The 12,651-nt window shown below is 49.0% G+C and overlaps 2 protein-coding genes across 3 annotated transcripts in view; one reads left to right on the forward strand and one right to left on the reverse strand.

Annotated features, from left to right (window-relative positions):
• The window catches only part of LRRC8A (leucine rich repeat containing 8 VRAC subunit A), a 44,197-nt gene extending 35,901 nt beyond the window's left edge, over positions 1–8,296 (reverse strand). Inside the window, exons 1-2 of the mRNA XM_040324713.1 lie at positions 8,195–8,296; positions 23–135 (exon numbers count right to left, since the gene is read on the reverse strand). The gene's annotated coding sequence lies outside the window, so the exon portion shown is untranslated. The remainder of the gene's footprint in view (positions 1–22; positions 136–8,194) is intronic.
• Positions 8,297–8,326: 30 nt separating this feature from the next.
• The window catches only part of KYAT1 (kynurenine aminotransferase 1), a 72,229-nt gene continuing 67,904 nt past the window's right edge, over positions 8,327–12,651 (forward strand). For both annotated transcript variants that reach the window (XM_040324714.1, XM_040324716.1), the window contains exon 1: positions 8,327–8,411. The gene's annotated coding sequence lies outside the window, so the exon portion shown is untranslated. The remainder of the gene's footprint in view (positions 8,412–12,651) is intronic.

The following is a 12,651-nucleotide window of genomic DNA, read 5'->3' on the forward strand; positions in this document are numbered from 1 at the left end:
GCTATCGCCATTCAGTACTCACCTTGAAGTAGAGTAGATGCTATCTGTGCTCAGACCAAGTATGGAACAAGAGGTGTGATGTGTTCTCAATGCAGCAATGCTCCCAAGTCCCAAGCTCCATGGAAGCAGATTTACCTACAAAAGAATTGAAATGAATCAATCACATGCAATAAAAATGGTCGAACATAGACAGTACAATTCGAGTTTCATATACGTTAATCACTTTAGCCCCGGACCATTACGAAAAGACCAAGCCACTTTTTGCGATTCAGCACGGCGTCACTTTAACTGACAATTGCGTGGCCGTGCAACGTGGCTCCCAAACAAAATTGACATTATTTTTTCCCCCCACAAATAGAGCTTTCTTTTGGTGGTATTTGATCACCTCTGCGGTTTTTATTTTTTTGCGCTATAAAACAAAAATAGAGCAATAATTTAGAAAAAAAAAAAATGCAATATTTTTTACTTTTTGCTATAATAAATAAAAAAATGATATATATATATATATATATATATATATATATATATAAAGCGTTTAATTGGTTTGCGCAAAAGTTGTAGTGTCTACAAAATAGGGGATAGTTTTAAGGCATTTTTATTAATATATTTTATTTTTTTCTAGTAATGTCAGCAATTATGGCGGACACATCGGACACTTTTGACACCATTGTCATTTTTACAGCGATCAGTGCTATAAATATGCACCAATTACTGTGAAAATGGCAGTGAAGGGGTTAACCACTAGGTGGCGCTGTAGGGGTTAAGTGTTCCCTAGGGAGTGATTCTTACTGTTAGGGGGCGTGGCTACATGTGACACGTCACCGATGACCGTTCCCGATCACGGGGAACAGTCACCAGTGACAGTGTCACTAGGCAGAATAAGGGAATGCCTTGTTTACAAAGGCATCCCCCTGTTCTGCCTTTGCCAATCGCGGGCCTCCAGGCAACATCGAGTTCCCGGGACCCGCGAACACGCTCACGAGGTGGGCGCGCATGCCCGCTGGGTGGCAGATTTAACGTACCTGTACACCAATCTGCCCGCCCGTCCCATTCAGTCGACGTACATCTGCGTGCGCTGGTCGGCAAGGGGTTAATACATAGACTAGCACTAGTTAACATAAAAGCAGCTTTTACTACATCAAGCACCTCCTCCCTGGTTGCTGCACCACTCAGACTCAATGCTCTATGCCTGGTCCTGGGCTGACTGGAGCGATAATAGCAATCAATCCACTTCCTCTGAGCCCAGATAGTCATGGACATACCCCCAGAGTGTGCGTCATCACATCACCCTGGGCTCACAGCGCAATGCTGCAGGGAATGTCATTGACGTCATAATAAGCAATGCTTTGTACAGAAGAAGAGAAAAGACTCTTGGAGGTTGTGATGAACGCTGTATGTATGGTAAAATAATATGAATTCCAAGGCTGGGGGGGAACATTTATGAGGGTCCTCCAGAATTACTATCTGAGAAATCGTACAGCCCAAGCCACATCAAGACAACAGATGGAATATTGCTTGGGGTGAACTGAAAGTGATTGTAAACACTAAATTGTAAATTTAATAAAAAAAAAAAAAAAAAAAAAAGAGAAGAAGGACAGACAGACATGTTATACTTCAATTCTCTGTGTAATGGTTTTGCACAGAGCAGCTCTGATCCTCCTCTTCAGAAATCTGTAGATTCCTCCCCTACGCCCCCATAGCAACCAGTTTGCTATGGAGGCACTTGTGCATGCTCGCTCTTGAGCCCCGCACACACAGGGCGTGGCCCTGCTCCCTCCAATGAGAGATGAGAGAGAGCCTCAGCTCTCCTGAACATCGCTGGATTGAGATTGGGCTCAGGTAAGGGGGAGCTGAATGCAGAAGAAGGTTTTGTACCTTCATGCAGAGAGAAATGTTCCGCCTTTACAACCAAAACACACTTCAGCAAGGACAATGTTCTGATTGGGGTGAAAAACAGACTCTACCTTGGGTATGAAAGGAGCCTTTGGCCTCAACACCACCTTGTCCGTATACTATTGGTGCCCTGTGAATGGATGAGTCGCTTCCAGCACCAATTCCTGAAGGCTCTGGATCTAGCTTAGTTGTAATGTCTGGTCATTCAAAGGTACCATGTCCAACAGAGGCTGTTTCCTCAACAGGAGACCATCTAAGGATGCCACAAGAGCACAGCAGGGTTAGGAAGCCAACGATTTTCTTTCTTGCAACCTGTGGGTGCAGGAAAGAAAAATCGCTGTGTCTATGGCCGGCTTAAAGGATCAACCACAGTAGTGACAAGATCCTAATAGATTTTGACCAATCAGCCAGAGTTTGTCAAACCAAAGTAATAGCTAACCCAAAATGAAGAGCAGTTGCTGTTGGCCTTCTTTTTAAAATGCTACATGCCTGGCAATCATACCAAACCAGCGAGTTCAACACCTTCAGAGTGCAGATAGAGATAGATTTTATATATATATATATATATATATATATATATATATATATATATATATATATATATATATATATATATATATATATATATATATATATATATATATATATATATATATATATAAATAAAATCTCTATTTTTTTTTTTTATTGTGACAGGAAGTCAGGTAAATCTGTGGGTGTTGTCACAGACGGGACATACATTTCTGCCTTGTTTAGACAATACACCAATTGTTATTAGGCGTCGGCTGCAAAAGTAGCCAGAAAAGGTCTAAGGGCGTTGGAAAACGTCAGCTGTTCAGAATGAGGCAATTAAGGAATCTATAAGTAATCCAGGGGATTACCACTGAATTGCTGCATCCTGAGGCAATGTGAGGAAGGAGAGCAGTGTACTGAAAGTCTTCGGAGGAGGTGAGGAGGATTGATTTTTCTGTGTGATAAAAATCAAAAGACCATTTTTTTTTTCTGCTGTATGACCAGCAGTGTCTGCCCAGCAGTAGGCTGTGCCAGACTCCATAGATAGTTTCCTGTGTGGTGAAGATAGACGCCCCAAGTGGCCAGGGTTTATTTTATGTTTGATTTTGTTTATGCTGTTTGGAGGCTTGCACTTGTTTTCCAGCAAGATGGAAGAATAAACCAAAATCTTTGTTTTCAACCGTCTTCGACTGCCTGTCTGTATAAATTCAGTGTGTAGTGAACCCATCCAAGGGGGTCACACACCCTGCTACCGAGAGATAGATAGAGAGATAGATAGATACACACACACACACACACACACACATACATACACATACACACACGAAATATATATAAAATGCAATCTCTCTTACAAAGGATTTTCAGAGCACTATGGCTTATCTAAAGGGAGAGCACAGCAATGCTGCCCATCTTCAGACTCACACTGATTAAAAGCTTGGAAACAGTTGCCCGGTAATACAGTCACTGCTCTGACTCATTCACCCATTTGTGCAAATTTCAGTATGAGCTACTGAACTCTATAAACCGTCTTTTAAAAACATACAAGCTGGGTGGATTTGATTTAAAAAACTAGTAAAACGTCTTGATTTAAATAATTTTTAAAGCGCAACTGTCATCTCTGTCCCGCAGCAGCTCCTCCTCCGACCCGCTGGTGACGCACCGACAGTCCCATTCACTTTAATGGGACAGCTGGTGATACGGCAGTGACACAACAAGGTGAGGGAGGTGGCGGAAGCAGGTGAGTGGATGCCCACTCACAGGCGCTGCCATGATGGATCTGAAATGACAGGTGCTCTTAAAATGTAAGGACTTATTCTTGCTGGTAGTTAGAATCTTTAATATTTGCAAACAGAATGAAGGTTTCCTATTTAGAATAATAAGCTGTCAGATTAGTAAAACAGCGATATCAGAACCGATTCAATCATACAGTTTGTAGTGTACATAGATTTGCAAAACAATGGGATAAAGGAATATTCCTGAACTTTTTTATTTCATGGCTACTGTGAGATTGTGTGGATGCATCAATGCAGTGCATGTTATCTCAGCTTGCAGAGCTCGGATTCATTGAATGAGTTTACCGAAAATGTAAATATTGCAGAATATACAGCCTCATGCTGCATAACTAAGCTCCATTTCATGCTGAATAAACTAAATGATTAATAGAAAACGATCTTTAGATAGATTTTTACTCCAAAAGCATTTCATTAAAATAAATTTGAAAAAAAAAATTCATTGATTTAATCGACCCTGCATTCAAGTAAAAACACAGAGGCTGCATTCACACTTTTTGTGAGAGAAAGAGCTTTCCCCTGTGATGGTGGAGGTGATTACTAAACTAGGCTTAGCAAAGTCCTAGAAGTTTTCCAGTCATAAGATATGTAAATGGCCAGGCTGCTTTCACATTGGGGATAGAGCCGCGGTGACGGTATAGCCGCGCTATTGGTATTACCGCGCTTTCCCATTGATTTCAATGGGAAGGCGCGGTATAGGAGCGGTGAACACACCCCTCCTATACCGCAGTAAAGATGCAGCTAGCAGGACTTTTGGAGCGCTCCTGCTAGCGCACCTCTTCAGTGTGAAAGCCTTCGGGCTTTCACATTGAACACTACAGGGCAGGTTTTTTTCCATGCCGTATAGCAGCGCTATTTTTAAAAACGCCTCAATGTGAAAGGGGCCTAAGGCTGCTTTCACATTGGGGATAGAGCCGCGGTGACGGTATAGCCGTGCTATTTGTAGCGCGGCTATACCGTAGTATTTACCGCGATATTCGGGCGCTAGCGGTGAGGTTTTAACCCCCCGCTAGCGGCAGAAAAAGGGTTAATACCGCGGTATTACCGCGCTTTCCCATTGATTTCAATGGGAAGGAGCGGTGAACACACCACTCCTATACCGCAGTAAAGATGCGGCTAGCAGGACTTTTGGAGCGCTCCTGCTAGCGCACCGCTTCAGTGTGAAAGCCTTTGGGCTTTCACATTGAACACTACAGGGCAGGTTTTTTCATGCGGTATAGCAGCGCTATTTTTAGCGCTGTACCGCATGAAAAACGCCTCAATGTGAAAGGGGCCTAATAGTAAAGACTTTATCCAACTTTGGTCAGAGCTGCGCAGTGCGTTTTTATCTACAGACACCCCTTATCTGCATAGGCAGTGTATTGGTAAAGGTGACCTGTCCCTTTCAAAGCTAAACAAGCAGTCACTTGTAAGGAAGGACAAGCTGACTGCTATAGACGGTAGTGAGCTCAGCGCTGTGCGCCCCATGTTCTTCCTACAACTGCAACGTCTGATGGCCGGATTTCACGGCTATAGCGCGGACAGCCAGAAACACCACAGGAGATGCAGAAAGGCTTGTATGTCGCTGGAGGGCTCCACATCAGATTAGCATATAACGCATGGGTGCTCAACCTGTGTCTCTCCAGCTGTTGCGGAACTACAATTCCCATGAGGCAGGTACAAGCATGTCTCCCAAAGGCTGAGGCATTATGGGAATTGTAGTTTTGCAACAGCTGGAGAGCCACAGGTTGAGCACCCATGATATAAAGGAAACAGTAAAGGGACTAGGAGCACTAGAGGTGAGCATTTAGGAACCACAAGAGGTGTCTGCACTGAAGCTTTTTCTCTCAACACTGGAGTTTGGTTCTTCTTTGGGATCACCGTTCATAAGACTTTGCTATATTACACTTGTACTTATTTATATATATTTTTTCGTTCACGATTTGTCACTGTTAATGCTTGTTTGAGCATCTATTAATTTGCACCTGTAGTTCATGTTGTCTTAAAGTTTTGTTGGTATATTTATACTTCACCAAATAGGAGTTTTTTTGCCCCTAGTGGTCAATTTACCCACCCAATGGGTTTTGCATCACCATTTATGTTCGTTTAGTTACACAGCGCAGTCACTATCACTTATTTATATTTCTATTTTTTTCTGGTGAGGAGTGAGGACAGACTACCAGGTGATTGCAGCAGTGCCCCCTAGCTTTAGTTACCAATAGCGCAGGCGCTTTTCTCTTTCATTTACAGACCCCCCTGTGCTGTGCATTACATACTACAGACCCCCCCCCCTGTGCTGTGCATTACATAGCACAGACCCCCCCCTGTGCTGTGCATTACATACTGGGCTAAAATGTACATACCCTGGGCTGATCATTCTTACTACTAGGACTTATTAGGGATTACATGTTCCATGCTGATGTAACGGTGTGTAAAATGCAGGGTAAATCATTATGTAAATAATAATAAACATAATTAAAACAAAGATACAATAGGCACAAAACATGGCGGCCCCTGAAAGCCCACCCCATAACATTAGGGGTCCATACATACATCAGCTATAGACACACAGTAAGGTGGGGTGAGGACCTGATGTTATGATGGGGGGGGGGGGGGGTATTTACTTTATAATGTGTTTGTTGTCTTGAGAAATAAAGGCTGTGACCCCCCCAGGAATGTTGGTTGATTGAAGCAGCCATACTATTGTCTATTCTGGAAGGGAATTCCTAGGGGAGCCTCCCATCCCTCCGTCTATTAGATGTCATCTGAGCCGAGTGCTTCCTATGATCAGAGCATCCTATCCGTCTTTATAATGTCCTAACATCTTCACCAGCAATGCTGTCCCACATCTCCTCTCCCAACAATACCCTCCAGTGTACCCCACCCCCCAATCTCCTGTTTCTTCAGTATTGCCCCCTTCACACATTGCCCATTATGTTCACTGCAGTGTTCTGTACCCCCTATACCACCCCTGACATCCTTACTGCAGCACCCTGCTCTCCTACCACTTCCAGTCTGCTCTAACCCCCCCCCCCCATATTGTCCCTTCAGTGTCCTATTCCACCACCCCCTACTATTCGATCACCCCCTAACCCTCCCCCACACTATTCTATCACCCCCTAACCCTCCCCCACACTATTCTATCACCCCCCTAACCCCCCCCCACTATTCTATCACCCCCCTAACCCCCCCCCCACTATTCTATCACCCCCTAACACCCCCCACACACTATTCTATCACCCCCTAACCCTCCCCCATATTCTATCATCCGCTAAACCCCCCCCCCCCCCACTATTCTATCATCCGCTAAGCCCCCCCCACTATTCTATCACCCCCTAACCCCCCACCACTATTCTATCACCCCCTAACCCCCCACCACTATTCTATCACCCCCCCCCACACTATTCTATCACCCCCCCCCCCCACACTATTCTATCACCCCCTAACCCCCCCCCACACACTATACTATCACCCCTAACCCTCCCCCATATTGTCCCTTCAGTGTCCTATTCCACCACCCCCTACTATTCTATCACCCCCTAACCCTCCCCCACTATTCTATCACCCCTAACCCCTCCCCCACACTATTCTATCACCCCCTCTAACCCTCCCCCACTATTCTATCACCCCCTAACCCTCCCCCATATTCTATCATCCGCTAAACCCCCCCCTCCCCCACTATTCTATCATCCGCTAAGCCCCCCCCACTATTCTATCACCCCCTAACCCCCCACCACTATTCTATCACCCCCTAACCCCCCACCACTATTCTATCACCCCCTAACCCCCCACCACTATTCTATCACCCCCCCCCCCACACTATTCTATCACCCACTAACCTCCCCCCACTATTCTATCACCCCCTAACCCCCCACCACTATTCTATCACCCCCTAACCCCCCACCACTATTCTATCACCCCCCCCCCCCACACTATTCTATCACCCACTAACCTCCCCCCACTATTCTATCACCCCCTACCCCCCCCCCCCACACACTATACTATCACCCCTAACCCTCCCCCACTATTCTATCATCCGCTAACCCCCCCCCCCCCCATATTGTCCCTTCAGTGTCCTATTCCACCACCCCCTACTATTCTATCACCCCCTAACCCCTCCCCCTACTATTCTATCACCCCCTAACCATCCCCCACTATTCTATCACCCCCCCCCACTATTCTATAACCCCCTCTGCTCCCAGTTAACACCCCCCTATTCCATCCCCCCCCCCCCCATTTTTTCTCTCACCTCATCCCATTGTCCTACTATCCCCTCACCCCCCCGTTCTATCACCCTCCCTCTCCAAGTGTTCTATCAACCCCAGCCCCCTTCTCCCTCCCAGTGTTGTGCCACCCCCGACTGTTCTATCAACCCCTCACTCCCCCCTCCAGTGTTGTGCCCCCCAGTGTCCTGTCACCCCCTCTCCTCCTTCAGTGTCCCGCCCACCTCTCTATTTCAGTATCCATTCGTCTCCCCCTTGTGTGGGTTGGTGTGGGGGGGACAGCAGTGCCCTCACCTCGTCTCCTCCGCTTGGTCCCCGGCCGCTGGTCTGAGTCTCCTCATCGCTCTCCCGGAAGTGACGTTTCTCCGGGATCAGCTCGGTGTCCCGGGGGCTGGCTCTATACCGGTATCCGGCGGCCGAGGGTGGATCGCGTGTTCCTGGGAAAGAACTGAGGAGGGGAGGAGGAGGAGGATGGGCAGGAAGCATCCGCCGCCATCTTTCTTTCTGGCAGGTGCGTATGGAAAATACTTCTATATACAGAATAGAAATCAGTGTGAGCCCGGACAATGTTGTACACATGATGTACCTCGCCCTTCACCCCATTCTTCAATGGTCATTCCTCAATACAGTCACCCATAACAACCAATCACACAGGTCCCCACAGAGACTTCTGATTGGTTGCTATGGGTGACAGTGGACAGACACCTGGTCTGTTCTAGTACAGTCACACCATTTACATTCCCATCACTTGAAGACCAGACCCTTTCTGGCACTTTAGGTTTACACCAAAAAGTTTAAATCAGTACTTTTTGCTAGAAAATTACTTATAACCCCCAAACATAATATATATATTTTTAGCAGAGACCCTAGGGAATAAAATAGCAACCGTTGCAATTTTTTACGTCACGCTGTATTTGCGCAGCATTTTTTTAATTTTTTGGGGGGAAAAAGTAAGTTTTGTCCTTCACAGACGGGCGCTGATAAGGTGGCACTGATGATGAGGCACTGATATGCAGCACTGATGTAAGGAGGGGCTCTCCTGCTGGGGACACTGATGTAAGGAGGGGCTCCACTGCTGGGGACACTGATGTAAGGAGGGACTCCCCTGCTGGGGACACTGATGTAAGGAGGGGCTCCACTGCTGGGGACACTGATGTAAGGAGGGACTCCCCTGCTGGGGACACTGATGTAAGGAGGGGCTCGGCTGCTGGGGACACTGATGTAAGGAGGGGCTCCTCTGCTGGGGACACTGATGTAAGGAGGGGCTCGGCTGCTGGGGACACTGATGTAAGGAGGGACTCCCCTGCTGGGGACACTGATGTAAGGAGGGGCTCCACTGCTGGGGACACTGATGTAAGGAGGGACTCCCCTGCTGGGGACACTGATGTAAGGAGGGGCTCGGCTGCTGGGGACACTGATGTAAGGAGGGGCTCTCCTGCTGGGGACACTGATGTAAGGAGGGGCTCCACTGCTGGGGACACTGATGTAAGGAGGGACTCCCCTGCTGGGGACACTGATGTAAGGAGGGGCTCCACTGCTGGGGACACTGATGTAAGGAGGGACTCCCCTGCTGGGGACACTGATGTAAGGAGGGGCTCGGCTGCTGGGGACACTGATGTAAGGAGGGGCTCCTCTGCTGGGGACACTGATGTAAGGAGGGGCTCGGCTGCTGGGGACACTGATGTAAGGAGGGACTCCCCTGCTGGGGACACTGATGTAAGGAGGGGCTCCACTGCTGGGGACACTGATGTAAGGAGGGACTCCCCTGCTGGGGACACTGATGTAAGGAGGGGCTCGGCTGCTGGGGACACTGATGTAAGGAGGGGCTCCCCTGCTGGGGACACTGATGTAAGGAGGGGCTCCACTGCTGGGGACACTGATGTAAGGAGGGACTCCCCTGCTGGGGACACTGATGTAAGGAGGGGCTCCACTGCTGGGGACACTGATGTAAGGAGGGACTCCCCTGCTGGGGACACTGATGTAAAGAGGGGCTTGTCTGCTGGGGACACTGATGTAAGGAGGGACTCCCCTGCTGGGGACACTGATGTAAGGAGGGACTCCCCTGCTGGGGACACTGATGTAAAGAGGGGCTTGTCTGCTGGGGACACTGATGTAAGGAGGGACTCCCCTGCTGGGGACACTGATGTAAGGAGGGACTCCCCTGCTGGGGACACTGATGTAAAGAGGGGCTTGTCTGCTGGGGACACTGATGTAAGGAGGGGCTTGTCTGCTGGGGACACTGATGTAAGGAGGCACTTTGCTGCTGGGGACACTGATGTAAGGAGGGGCTCTCCTGCTGGGGACACTGATGTAAAGAGGGGCTTGTCTGCTGGGGACACTGATGTAAGGAGGGGCTTGTCTGCTGGGGACACTGATGTAAGGAGGCACTTTGCTGCTGGGGACACTGATGTAAGGAAGGGCTCCGCTGCTGGGGACACTGATGTAAGGAAGGGCTCCGCTGCTGGGGACACTGATGTAAGGAGGCACTTTGCTGCTGGGGACACTGATGTAAGGAGGGGCTCTGCTGCTGGGGACACTGATGTAAGGAAGGGCTCCCCTGCTGGGGACACTGATGTAAGGAGGGGCTCTGCTGCTGGGGACACTGATGTAAGGAGGGGCTCTCCTGCTGGGCACACTGATGTAAGGAGGGGCTCTCCTGCTGGGCACACTGATGTAAGGAGGGGCTCTCCTGCTGGGGACACTGATGTAAGGAGGGGTTCTCCTGCTGGGGACACTGATGTAAGGAGGGACTCCCCTGCTGGGGACACTGATGTAAGGAGGGGCTCCGCTGCTGGGGACACTGATGTAAGGAGGGGCTTGTCTGCTGGGGACACTGATGTAAGGAGGGGCTTGTCTGCTGGGGACACTGATGTAAGGAGGCACTCTGCTGCTGGGGACACTGATGTAAGGAAGGGCTCCCCTGCTGGGGACACTGATGTAAGGAAGGGCTCCCCTGCTGGGGACACTGATGTAAGGAGGCACTCTGCTGCTGGGGACACTGATGTAAGGAGGGGCTCTGCTGCTGGGGACACTGGTGTAAGGAGGGGCTCCTCTGCTGGGGACACTGATGTAAGGAGGGGCTCCCCTGCTGGGGACACTGATGTAAGGAGGGGCTCTGCTGCTGGGGACACTGATGTAAGGAAGGGCTCCGCTGCTGGGGACACTGATGTAAGGAGGGGCTCCGCTGCTGGGGACACTGATGTAGGGAGGGACTCCTCTGCTGGGGACACTGATGTAAGGAGGGGCTCCCCTGCTGGGGACACTGATGTAAGGAGGGACTCTGCTGGGGGCATCTGATGTAGGGGCGAACTCTGATGTAAGGGCGGACTCCACTGGGGGCACCTGATGTAAGGATGGACTCCGCTGGGAGCACCTGATGTAAGGGCGGACTCCGCTGGGGGCACCTAATGTAAGGACGGACTCTGCTGAGAATGCCTGATGTAAGGAGGGACTCTGCTGGGGGCATCTGGTGGCAGGCGACACACTCAGGGCTCCCACTGATTCAGCATTATGGTGAGTTGAATAATTTCATTACAATGTAATAATAGAAATAATGTGCTTCAATCATCCTGACACCATAACAACGATGATGCCGGGATGATTGAAATGCTTAAAGCGGGATTCCACCCGTGATTTTTTTTTTTTTAAGTCAGCAGCTACTAACAGTGTAGCTGCTGACTTTTAATAAGGACACTTACCTGTCCTAGTCGCCCGCAATCACTCGGTCCTGGCGCCTCCATCCGTACTAAGGGAAACAGGTAGTGAAGCCTTATGCCTTCACTGCCCGTTTCCTACTGCGCATGCGCAACTCGCACAGCGCTTTGTGAATGGGCGGCTGCCCCCTGGGATACACACAGTTCCCAGAAGGCAGCACGGCTTATTCACAAGAAGACACAGCGACATAGGACGAGCCAGAATATCCACCGTGGTGGAAGAAGAGGCAGAAGAGCTACTTCCGCATAGCAACCGCCCTTTCAGGTGAGTATATTTTAAGATTTTTAAGGGTTAAAAAAAAACACAGGTGGAACTCCACTTTAAACCAGGTGTTTGGAATATCTTTATGTGCTAATTGTTAACCGCTTGCCGACCGGCTCACACAGATATACGTCGGCAGAATGGCACGTACAGGCATATCAACGTACCTGTACGTCGCCTTTAAGACGCGGCATTGTGGGCGCGCGTGCCCGCTGCGAGCTCCGTGAGTATGACTCGATGTCCGCGGGAATAGAGAGGAAGATGAGGGCAGGGACTGATATTATATGTAAAGCGCTGCATAAATTGACAGCGCAATGGAAGTACCTGTAATAAAGATAGGGGAAATGCTAATGTGAACAAGCATTTCCCCAGTATTCCTAGTGACAGGCCACTGATCACAGCTCCCTGTAATCGGGATCTGTGATCAGTGATCTGTGATCAGTGGGGGGGGGTGGGGCTTGGTGTAGGTACCCGCGGGTGCCTATGCCCGGAAGTGGTAGCAAAATACCTGTATTACACAGGTGTCTGTTCCCCTCTCCCCCCTGCAAGGTGTCAAATGTGACTACAGAGGGGGGAAGGTTTCCAAAAAGCGGAAGTTCCATTTTTGGGTGGAACTCCGCTTTAATGCATTCTATACATTAAGGTAAAAAGCCTTCTGTGCTGCAGAATCCCCCACAGCCCCCTCCTTATTCTTACCGGAGACCAATCTGATCCAGTGATGTGCACGAGAGCAGCTGCTCTCGCTGCTGTCTCCCTTCTTTCCTGGGATGATTGAT

The sequence above is a fragment of the Rana temporaria genome, chromosome 9 (assembly GCF_905171775.1).
Source record: "Rana temporaria chromosome 9, aRanTem1.1, whole genome shotgun sequence".
Lineage (NCBI taxonomy): Eukaryota > Metazoa > Chordata > Amphibia > Anura > Ranidae > Rana > Rana temporaria.